A 12,708-nucleotide genomic window follows, 5' to 3' on the forward strand; every position below is an offset into this window, starting at 1 on the left:
TCTTTGTGACCTTGGTGTTTCAAGGCTTTGGGCCTCTTGAGGTGGTTCCCTGAGTTTGGGGACCAGACTTTTGCAATTCCTGTGGGACACGAGAGGATGTCTCTGGTCTTTCCAAACAGTGTGTTTCAGGTCCTTTTCAATTATTTTGTAAAAGAACTGTAAATCGGCAGTATCTTGCTGTACCTTGTGTATTCTTCAGATTTCCCTCCCTGCCATTAGTGGATCATAAAGCCAATTTATTGAGCCCTACGTGTGACTTTTTAATGAAATAAAATAGTATAGAAAATATCAGAGTTTCTTAGGAAGAGTACAACACATTGCAGCAGAAACTCTGGGCGATGGCATGAGTGGTGTGAGAGCCAGTGGGAACAGATTTCATGAAAAGAGACATTGGTTAGATATAGGTCATTCAAGCTTCGTTTTAGTAATGTATACTTTTCTACCTGTGTATCTAGGTTGTGAAATAAATGCTGTTTCTTCAGTGGGTCGTGATACAAAGTTTGAAAAACACAGCTTTCAATACCTTGAATATGCAGTTGGAACTCAAATTTCTAGTAAACTTTCGCTCTAGCCCGTTCATGTTAACTTGTGACTTTGCATGTTCTCATTCTTCAAACGAGATACAAAACATATAGAAAGAGAAGAGAGGCTTTGGTTGATGAATTCAGCAACCCAGATAGAAATTTAGGTGAGAACCAAGCAGCCGTGAGTTCCTGTGGTTAGCTCTCTATCTGTTTTGCTTCTCACCAGCCCTGTGCTGTCCATCACCTGGTCCCAGTTGGAAATCTCTTTCCAGGATTATTGCATAGTCTTTGTACTGGTCACCTGTTGCCACCCTTCTCCTCCCACAGTTTGTTCTTTAGGTGGCAAAGTGATCTTTTGTAACTTTAAGTCAGGTTATGTTCTTGTTTCAGAATTCTCTTGTGGCTTCTTTTACTTAGAATAAAAACCACTTAAAGTGGCTTCTAGAGCCTTCTGTGGGCTGCTGTTCGTTCTCCACCACCTCCCTGAATACACCACCTCTCCTCCCTCTTACCCTATCTTTTCCAGACCTGCAAAGGATGCTTCTGCCACAGAGCCTTTTCCTGGTCCTTCTCTCTGCCTGGAATACTCTTTCACCTGTAATCTTTTAGGCCTCTACTTCTTTCAGTCAGTCGCCTTAAAGATGAGGAGGTGGCTGTCCTCTGACCACCCTATGGAAAATACAGTCCTCTCTTTCTTACTCTCTCTGCCCTGCCTTGTTTTGTCTCTAAGCGTTTCACTCATGTACATTTTGTTCACCTGTTTCTCACCTCTCTTTCTTCCACTGGAGGGTAATCCAGGAGTGCAGGAGGAATTCGGTCTGTTATATGTTTATTGCTCACTAGCCTCAGTGCTTAGCATAGTCTTGGTACATGACAGGAACTCTTAAATATTTCTTGAATAAACGAATGAGTTAATGGATAGGGAAATTAGCCTTCCATGAAAATAGCTAGTAGGTGGTGAACAAATCCGAGTGAATAAGGGATATTGCTAAATGTTTTTTTGTCTTCAAATGAATTCCTAGCCTAATTCTAACTTCTCAGGTGCCCATGATGTGTGTATGTGTGTGTTTGCCTTTCTGTACAAGTTGGCCCTCATCAACTTGCACAAAAAATATGTACAGAACCTGTAATTATAACCAAACTGAGTAAAATGCTTTCCCTGTGACTTTCCTTGAGCTCTCAGTAGCAGAGCAAATTCAATTGGGGAGGAAATACTGTTTTGAATGAGGATTCTTATGTCTACTTCTTAGGTAACCCTCCCATAGAAGGAAAGAAATTTCTACTTCCATATCCCTTATACCAGGGGAGAACAGGTCTCAGAAAACAGCCAGCTGGTGAGTTAGCCTTTCCCTTAAAAGATTTGCCCCGCTGCGTCCCATTTGCCTCCTCCAAAGCCCACCTCACTAATAAGAAATCGATCTTTGTTAGCTGTACAAACATTTTGTGTGTGTGTGTGTGTGCATTTGTATGTATCTTGTAGAAGGCATTTTAGATAATGTCACCTTGAGTGCTTTGATCATTCTTTAATAGTTTCTAGTCTGTTTCTTCTCAATACTTATCACAGGCTATGGAATTTATTCCCAGCTCACTCATAAAGCCCATTCTTCACTTTGGAACTCATTCTTGTTAAAGACCAATGTATCTGTGTCCAAAAATTTTCCATGCTGTTTTTAAAGAGACAGCATTCTTCCCTAGCCCCTACATTTTGACTCCTGCTTGGCAGGGGGAGTGGAGGAACATATTAGGCAGCACAAATGCCTGAGAAGGATCCAGTGCATAGGTCTTCATGCTTTTTTTTAACCCCACTGATTCTTAGACCCTTTTTTTTTTTTTTTCCGTACGCGGGCCTCTCACTGTTGTGGCCTCTCCCGTTGCAGAGCACAGGCTCCGGACGCGCAGGCTCATCGGCCATGGCTCACGGGCCCAGCCGCTCTGCGGCATATGGGATCCTCCCAGACCGGGGCACGAACCCGCATCCCCTGCATCGGCAGGCGGACTCTCAACCACTGCGCCACCAGGGAGGCCGACCCTTTTTTAAAATTAATTAATTGTTGGTTGCATTGGGTCTTGGTTGCTGCATATGGGCTTTTCTCTCGTTGTGGTGAGTGGGAGCAGCTCTTCGTTGTGGTGCGCAGGCTTCTCATTGCAGTGGCTTCTCTTGTTTCAGAGCATGGTCTCTAGGAATGCGGGCTTCAGTAGTTGTGGCACGTGGGCTCAGTAGTTGTGGCTCACGGGCTTAGTTGCTCTGCGGCATGTGGGATCTTCCCGGACCAGGGCTCGAACCTGTGTCCCCTGCACTGGCAGGCAGATTATTAACCACTGTGCCACCGGGGCAGTCCCGGTTTTTAGCCCCTTTCATATCCTCCTCAGCACTAACCCCCTTGGTGTGCTGCCGCCTCGGGTGCAGCCTTTCAACTTAAGCCAAACTGTACTTTCCAGTCCTTTTCCTGTATCTGATACCTGACTTGTAAAAGCTGTTTCGCTTCTCTGACTTGGTTCAAACTTAACCTGGGATTCAGAATTGTAGAGAATCCTAGAAATCAAACTGAGTTCACCTGTGCATGCATTTCTTGAGCCCTGACTAACTGCTAGGCACTGTTAAAGCTGTGAGCACAGCAAAATGCTTGTCTTTATTGATACTGTGTTATGGTAGGAATGACATGTAATTTTTGAAAGATGATTGAAATAGTATGTCAGAGTAGTCATTTGGTTTTAAATGGGTTTCATTAATGCTAAGTATTTGGGAGTTTAACAGACCATCTCTTGGTTTCTGTTAGTATATAAACCAGAGAACTTCATTTGTCGTGCGAAAGATAAGCTGAACCATCCTGAGGTTCATTAAAGTCCCATACTGTGTCTTAAGTGTAAAATCTTGAATCTTTGAACAAAGCTTTCACGTGTCCACATCTCTGAATTCTCTGTCCCTCTAGAAGAAAACAATCAAAGTGAGTTGAGGGCCGTTCAAGACAGAGGATCACGTGAAGAGCTTTCCTGCTGGCAAATCTGGCAACAAATTGCAAATGACTTAACCAGATGCCAAGACTCCATGATAAATAGTTGTCAGTTCCACAAACAAGGTGATTCCCCCTGCCAGATTGGGGCAGGACTCTATTCAAATTTCTGAAGATGAGAACCGTATATTAAATGATAAAGCAGGTGATCCCAGTAGTCCTGGAAATCCAAGGTTTGCAACTTTGAGAGCCCAGGATTCTTGGAGGAAAACTTCATTGGCTGAGTCACAGAATTATCAGAATAGACACCAGCAAATTTCCATGAAAAATAAACTGTGTCAGTGTAAAGAGGATGTTGACACCATCAGTTGGATTTCACATCACCTTGATGCTCATGGAGTACACAAGGGTCAAAAACCTTACGGCTACAGTGATTATAGAAAAGGTAGCACGAGGGTTTCAACACTGGATCAGAATACTATGATTCACACGGGACAAAAACCTTACCAGTGTAATGAATGTAAAGAAACCTTCACCGATCTCTCCACCTTTGATCTTCACCAGCAATTACACTCAAAAGAGAAGTCTCATACGTGCAGTGAGTGTGGAAAAGGCTTCCGTTACAGCTCGGTTCTTCATATTCATCAGAGAGTTCACGTGGGAGGAGAACACAGTGAGTGTGATGAGTGTGGCAAGGAGTTCAGTCAGAGCTCCCAGCTGCAGACTCCTCAGAAAGTCCACACTGTAGAGAAACCATTCAAATGTGGGGAATGTGGGAAAGGCTTCAGTCGTAGGTCAGCACTTAACTATTCATTGTAAAGTCCACACGGGAGAGAAACCTTATAATTGTGAGGAGTGTGGGAGGGCCTTCAGTCAGGCCTCTCACCTTCAGGACCATCAGAGAGTCCACACTGGGGAGAAAGCATTCAAATGTGACACATGTGATAAGAGCTTCAGTCGGAATTCACACCTTCAGTCCCATCAGAGAGTCCATACGGGAGAGAAACCGTACAAATGTGAGGAGTGTGGGAAGGGCTTCATTTGTAGCTCAAATCTATACATTCATCAGAGGGTCCACACAGGAGAAAAACCCTACAAATGTGAGGAATGTGGGAAAGGCTTTAGTCGGCCTTCAAGTCTTCAGGCCCATCAGGGAGTCCACACTGGAGAGAAATCATACATACGTAATGTGTGTGGTAAAGGCTTTACTCTGAGTTCAAACCTTCAGGCACATCAAAGAGTCCATACAGGAGAGAAACCATACAACTGTAAGGAGTGTGGGAAGAGCTTCAGGAGGAACTCCCATTATCAAGTTCATCTGGTTGTCCACACAGGGGAGAAGCCCTATAAATGTGAGGTATGTGGGAAGGGCTTCCGTCAGAGTTCATATCTTCAAATCCATCAGAAGGCCCACAGTGTAGAGAAACCTTACAAGTGTGAGGAGTGTGGGCAGGGCTTCAGTCAGAGTTCACGACTTCAGATCCACCAGCTGATCCATACCGGTGAGAAACCATACAAATGTGAAGAGTGTGGGAAGGGATTCAGTCGTAGAGCAGATCTTAAAATTCATTGCAGAATCCACACCGGAGAGAAACCGTATAATTGTGAGGAGTGTGGGAAAGTCTTCAGGCAGGCCTCAAATCTTCTGGCCCATGAGAGAGTCCACAGCAGAGGAAAACCATTCAAATGTGAAGAGTGTGGGAAGAGCTTTGGTCGGAGTTCACACCTTCAAGCCCATCAAAAAGTCCACACTGGAGAAAAGCCATACAAATGTGAGGAGTGTGGGAAGGGCTTCAAGTGGAGCCTGAACCTCGACATGCATCAGAGGGTCCACACAGGAGAGAAACCATATAAGTGTGGGGAGTGTGGGAAGCACTTCATTCAGGCCTCAAGTCTTCAGCTTCATCAAAGCGTCCACACTGGAGAGAAGCCGTACAGATGTGACAGATGCAGTAAGGTCTTCAGTCGGCCTTCACAGCTACAGTCTCATCAAAGAGTGCACACAGGGGAGAAGCCTTACAAGTGTGAGACCTGTGGTAAGAGCTTCAGTTGCGCTCCAATCTTATAAGTCATCACAAAATGCATACTGGGGACACATTTTATGAAAGCAGCGAGAGTGGTAAGAACATCAAGGAACTGTCAGAGGATAGAAGTTCTACAAAATGTTGTTTTCAAAAAACTCACGTGCAACGTGAATTCTTGCAAGCGTCAGGTCTCATAGGAGAGAAAGTATTTTAACTTAGTTGGTGTTGAAGCAGTAGCTAAACAGATCCTAGTGTTCAGCAGAGCACACAGCAGAGATCCCTTCTGAGTGGTGCAGGAAGGGCTGCATTCAGAACTTTGACATTTATCAGATGTCACTTAGGAGATAGCACTTAGAAAGGAAAAGAGTTTGGTCTGGGCTTTAACAAAAGTGTAAGGATGAGCTAGTCAAAATTGATGTCCGTGAGAATGTGCGCTCCATGAGGGCAGGGACTTGGCTGCTGAATGTACACAACCTTATCATTGACTAGTGCTTTTAGGTGTGCTCAGTACTTGTGTTTTAAATAAACCAAAAGGGGGAAATGTATAATATATGAAAGTTGTATCCAGATGGGGAAACCTGCAAAATAAAATTAATTCAGGACATGAACTTTTGTTGAAATACTGAAAACCACTGCAGAAAACCAATCTGCAATATATATTTTTTTAATTTATTTTTGGCTGCCTTGGGTCTTTATTGCTGCACGCAGGCTTTCTCTAGTTGCAGTGAGTGGGGGCTACTTTTCATTGCAGTGTGTGGGCTTCTCATTGCAGTGGCTTCTCTTTGTGGAGCACGGGCTCTAGGTGTGCAGGCTTCAGTAGTTGTGGCACGCGGCTGAGCTGCTGTGCAGCATGTGGGATCTTCCTGGACCAGGGCTCAAACCCGTGTCCCCTGCATTGGCAGGCAGATTCTTAACCACTACGCCACCAGGGAAGGGAAGCCCCCCAATCTTCAATATTAATATGCTATTAGCCTATCGCAACTGGCTCCTTGCCTCCCGCAGCCTCTGTTCTCAAGTTGGGTGGTTATTTGAGACGCCGTCTAGTTTTCCAAGGACTGTGTTCAGTAGAAATTGAACTACCTTGTGATTTTTTTTTTCTGATGGTACAGAGTGAAAAAACATGATTAACTTTGCAACAACAGTAACTGCATAGTATACAATTGATTTTTTGTCTGTCAATATTAAGGCAGGGTTTACTGTAACACTTTGAAAGTGTCACAAAAATTGTTTGTCCCTAGAAAAAAAAATTTTTAGTTGACCTTGAACTTACTGATTTCTAATTCTCTGCATTTTCATCCAGACTTTGGAATGTTTGCCTTCTAATTATTGTAGCATTTCTTCTAAAGTTCTCAGGTAGGGGCTATGCCATATTCTTCCCCCACATCCATGAGGCAAATACCCAGAAAACTTGTAGGAATCTGATAAAATTATCCAGTGTATTATTGAGACAAGACTGACATTTATGTGCTTTTCCCTATTGGTTGCAGTAAAGCATGGTTTCAGGAAAGGAGTATATATATCAGAATATATTAGATCTCTTTGATTTAGAAATCATATAATTGGAAGTTATTGATTGTGAGATTAAAATACCAAAAAGATGAACACCACATCAATGATGTCACTAAATTTTTTAATGGAAATTAGTGTACAGCTGTAAGAATTTGAGTTTTGATAGATTCCTATATTAATCTGAAGCCGGTGAAATGATGACAGGGACTTCCCTGGTGGTGCAGTGGCTAAGAATTTGCCTGCCAATGCAGGGGACACGGGTTCGAGCCCTGGTCCAGGAAGATCCCACATGCTGTGGAGCAACTAAGCCCGTGTGCCACAACTACTGAGGCTGTGTGCCACAACAACTGAAGCCTACGTGCTTAGAGCCTGTGCTCCGCAACAAGAGAAGCCACTGCAATGAGAAGCCCGCGCACCGCAACGAAGAGTAGCCCACACTCACTGCAACTAGAGAAAGCCCGCACGCAGCAACGAAGACCCAATGCAGCCCAAAATAAATAAATTAAATAAAAAATTTATTTTAAAAATTTATGACATATCATAATCGCAGGAGATACACAATATGGGCTTTGAGAGGTCACAGATTGTAGCCTTCATAGTATAATCAACCATAAATCTTTGTTAGTGTTTGTGTATGTGTGCATGTGCACACATGTATGTGTACATGCATAAGATCATGTGTAAAGGGATACTCTTCCAGAGTGGTTTTCCTAGGCAAGGAGCATTTTGTGATATTTTTCCATTTTATAACTTCATGTTATATTTTTTTCATTGAATAGTGGGTATTGCCAAAGCAGGAAATTATTTTAATAGAATTTGAAAAAGTATTAAATAATTATCCCTTGCAGTTAAGACCTCATATGATTGTTCTATATTGTCATAAGGCATATAAGATCAAAATTATGGTATGAACTCTGGAAGCCAATTTCAAAAACAAAACAGTTCTCAGATTATTTTGCATACACAGAAAAATTCATGAGTTTCAACAGTTGAAGCTTTCTTATTTATGCTGTGCTTTAACTACAGATCCATTATAGGGAGAGGGAAAATCCTGGAGCTAGAAACAAAAGTGGATATACCTACATTGTGGAGGTTTAAAAAAAAAAGTTTCTCTTGTTGAAAAGATGCACATGAGGAGAGAACTGAGCATAATAGCAGAGGACCCTCTGGATGTGGAACCAGTAAGGACAAAGCAGGTTTGGATGGCATTCCATACGCAGACCAATGGTGGTATTTTTAATATAGTTGGTTAAAGGGCTTTATTTAGCAAGTTAGAGTTGACCCTTGAACAATATGGGTTTGAACTGGGCAGGTCCACTTATATGCAGGGGTTTTTTTTTAATAGTAATTACTACAGTACTACATGATCTGTGGTTGGTTGAACCCATGGTTGCAGAATTGCAGATACAGAGGAACCACGGATATGGAAGTCTGACCATAAGTTATTTATACAGATCTGTCTACCCATCCATCCATCCGTCCACCCATCTGTAGAGAGAGAGAGGGAGTGAGTGCACGTGCTAGGTATTTACAGAAGTAGATATGGAAGTGCGAGGATATACAAACACACACATGTGTATGTGATGTATATAAGCATGTATATCCACGTTTCTATTTCAGGGCTGGAGCAAGGAAAGTGTAGAATTATCCTGGAGAAAATTTACTGTGCCAGAAAGTAGGAAAGAGTGGTGGGACGTGTAAAAAGATCCAGCTTGAAGAGACTCACACTGGGTAAATCTGAGCAATTTGACCCTAAAATAAATAATTATCATACAGAATATGAATAAAAAAAGAGGAAGGGAGGGAAGGAAGGGCTCTCATAATAGAATGCCAAACCATAAACATATAGAAGGAATGACGTAATGTAAAAATCATTATTTACAACCATCATAGTAATGATAGGTTCTGGCAAGAGTAATCAATGAATTATAAAACTACTGGTTGAAAGTTTACAAGGAGCAGGATGCTACAAAACCCCAAATATCTCTCCACAAAGTATTGATCACAACAAGAAATACAGTAGGTATAAATTTGGTGAACACTACCTTAGCCAAGAGGTGAACATTATCAATAACAGAACAAACGAACGTTTTAGATCTCTGGGGTATGATATACTGAGAAGGACGCAACGTTGCTTCAGGATTATTTCTGACAGAAATAAACAACCAGATCTTATCACAAGGAAGCATCCACGTTGAGAGTCTCCTGTTTCACAGTTATGACCACAGGGAGCATAACTGGCCAAAGGTCCCAGCTGCTGCTCTTAAATCCATCACCACGTTTGCCTGGAGGCCGGCCTTGCCCCTGATTGCTCCTAGTCAGCACAGCAGGGATCCTAAGGCAGGCCATTTCTTGGAGACCAGGATTCCTCTGTCCAGTGACCTTTTTTCAAGGACTCTGACAGCCTTGAAGGATTTTACGTAGATGACAAGGCAGTCTCGGATGATTTACCAAATCTTTCTTCCAAATCTTCACTCAGGGTCAGACTTGCACTATGCGCTGATAGTTCTGCCAGCCTTCCAGAGCTCCCTGCCATTTTCTCTCCGATGTTTCCCCTAATGAAATATTTGTTCATTAAAGTCTTTCTCAGCACTTTGCCGTCTAGTTCTTGGAGGACCAGGACAAACCCCAAACCCTAGAAGCATCCCTTTTTGGCTCTTTCTAGTAACCTTCCTTTCCATATGGTAGCCACTAATTTGTAATGGTGTAGATTCACTTAGCCTATTTTGTACTTGATATAAATGGAGTCATGTAATAGGTGCTATTTTGTGTTGGCTTCATTTGCTCCACAGTATATCCATGACATTTATCCATATTGATGGGAGTGGATACCGTTGATTCATTTTCATTGGTGGATATTATTGCAGTGTGTAAACATATCAAAATCTATTTATTAATCCCATTATTGGTGGGTATTGGGTACTTCCCCATTCTTGGCTATCACAGTTAGTGGTGATGTGAGCAATCTAGAATGTGCCTTGTGCACTTGTTTGAGGGATATTTCTATGGGTGGAACCAAAGGGTTATAGGGTATATGTTCAACTTTGGTAGATACAGTTGACCCTTGAAGAATGCATGGGCATGAGGGATGCATCTGAGTCTTTTATTCCATAGATGTTTTTAAAATCTCTCTCACTTTCGGCCCAAGAGTGCTGCGTTTGGGTTTACGGTGTTTCTTAACTTTGAAATAGTCCAATTTTTCAATTTTTTCTTTCACAGTTGGTGATTTTTTTGGTCTTAAGAAATTCTTCCTACTCCAAGGCAAAAAGGCTGTTATCTTACGTTTCTTTCCTAAAGCATCATTGTTTACTTTTCAAATTTAAGTCTGCAGATCTTCTGGAATTTATATTTTTATATCCTATGCAGTAATGATTAATATTTTTCCCATATGGATATCCAGCTGACTGAGAACCAATAGTTGACCCTTGGACAACATGGGTTTAAACTACACAAGTGCACTTATACGAGGATTTTTTTGAATAGTAAATACTGCACTACTACACGATCCAAGGTTGGTTCAATCCTCAGATGCAGAATTGCCGATTATGGAGAAACCATGTACGTACAGAGGACTGGCTATAAGTTATACTTGGATTTTCAACTTAGCAGAGGGTTGGCACCCCTAACCCCCTTGAACCCTAGTTCAAGGATCAACTGTATTAACAAGAGTTCTTCCCCCTCTCTGCTGCAGTGTTTTCTTTTCTTTCTTTTTTCTTTTGGCCGTGCTGCGTGGCTTGCAGGATCTCAGTTCCCTGACCAGGGATTGAACCAGGGTCACCACAGTGAAAGCGCCAAATCCTTACCACTAGACCACCAGGGAGCTCCCTGCAGTGTTTTCTTTTTACACGTTGTTATAATGTCTGTTTCAACATGGATTTTGATGTCTATTATCTTGTCTATCCTTGAGCAAACACCAGACTATCTTATATTGTAGATTTATAGTAAGGTTTAATGTGACTAATATCTTTCTTTTCATTCTTCTTTCAGATTGTCCCAGCTCTTCTTTTATTTTTTATTTTTATGTTTTTTTAGATGTTGGGGGTAGGAGTTTATTTACTTATTTTTGCTGTGTTGGGTCTTCGTTTCTGTGCGAGGGCTTTCTTTAGTTGTGGCAAGCGGGGGCCACTCCTCATCGTGGTGCGTGGGCCTCACTATCACGGCCTCTTGTTGGGGAGCACAGGCTCCAGACGCGCAGGCTCAGTACGTGGCTCACGGGCCTAGTTGCTCCGTGGCATGTGGGATCTTCCCAGACCAGGGCTCAAACCCGTGTCCCCTGCATTAGCAGGCAGATTCTCAACCACTGCGCCACCAGGGAAGCCCCCAGCTCTTCTTGTAGCTCTTTGCTTTCCCACATAATATTTGTAAACATCTCATCAATTTCCAAGGGAAAAAATGCTGATGTTTTTATTGGGGTTTGATTGAGCCTATAGATCATTTTGAGGATTACTGATATCTTTGTAATATTGAATCTTCAAGCCATGAATGTCACTATTTTTAAGAACATCTCTTGGAGAAAAATAAAAGTGGATCCCATGTAATAAAATGTACATAAATAGACTCCAAAATATTTAAAGGACCTACATGTGAAAGATAAGTCTAGAAAGTTAATTTTTAAAAGGTAGAAATATATTTTTTTCACCTGAGGAGTTTCAGAAGCACAGATATTAAGAAATTATTGGTTTATTATCTTATAATTAAAGATTTCTATTCCATGAAGAACACAATAGAAAAATTTTAGAAACACGTGCCCAATTAGGAAAGGATACTTGTAATTGGTAAAACTGAAAAGGTATTAATAATCAGAATATGTAATAGAAATGAGGAAGAAAAAGATAGCATCCACATTAGAAAATGGGGCAAAAGTTTTAAGTAGACACTTATAGATGAAGCTACCAAGCATTTGAAAAAAAGATCAAACTTATTAGAAATCAGAGAAATTTAACTAAAACAAGATACTACTATACATTTAATACACTAGCAAAACGGTGATGAGTCGTCCAAATGAAGGTAAGTGGTTGCACAAAAACCTGACGTGCAACTCTTTGGTAATCTGGACTGGTGTAGCCGTTCAGGAAGTCAATCTGGCTATATTATTAAAGTATACATATTTGCTATGAAATAATTTCACTCGGGTATGTGTTCCAAAGAAATTCTCAGATACGTCTATAAACAAATGTAAGAAGATGTTTATTTTATTATCATTGGCATGGCAGTTGGAAGAGTACAGGTAAAATGTGGGTGCAGAAAATGGAACTCTATGAAACAAATTAGATAGAGGGGTGAATGTTTTTTTTGTTTGTTTGTTTTTCTGCGGTACGTGGGCCTCTCGCTGTTGTGGCCTCTCCCGCTGCGGAGCACAGGCTCCGAACGTGCAGGCTCAGCAGCCATGGCTCACGGGCCCAGCCGCTCCACGGCATGTGGGATTTTCCCAGACTGGGGCATGAACCCGCGTCCCCTGCATCGGCAGGCAGACTCTCAACCACTGTGCCACCAGGGAAGCCTGGATGGGTGAATCTTAAAAATATACTCCTGAATGAAGGAAATAAACACCAGAATGAATTTTATGACACAATATTATTTATATGAATTGAAAATATACACAAGTGCACATTTTGCACAAGAACACACCCAAAAGAAAACACATCAAACAAATTAGAATGGTAGCTTACGGGGTAGAGAAGGGAGTGGAGGGTGCCATAG

Source organism: Mesoplodon mirus, assembly GCF_964341445.2.
Source record: "Mesoplodon mirus genome assembly, contig: HAP1_SCAFFOLD_482, whole genome shotgun sequence".
Classification (NCBI taxonomy): Eukaryota; Metazoa; Chordata; class Mammalia; order Artiodactyla; family Ziphiidae; genus Mesoplodon; species Mesoplodon mirus.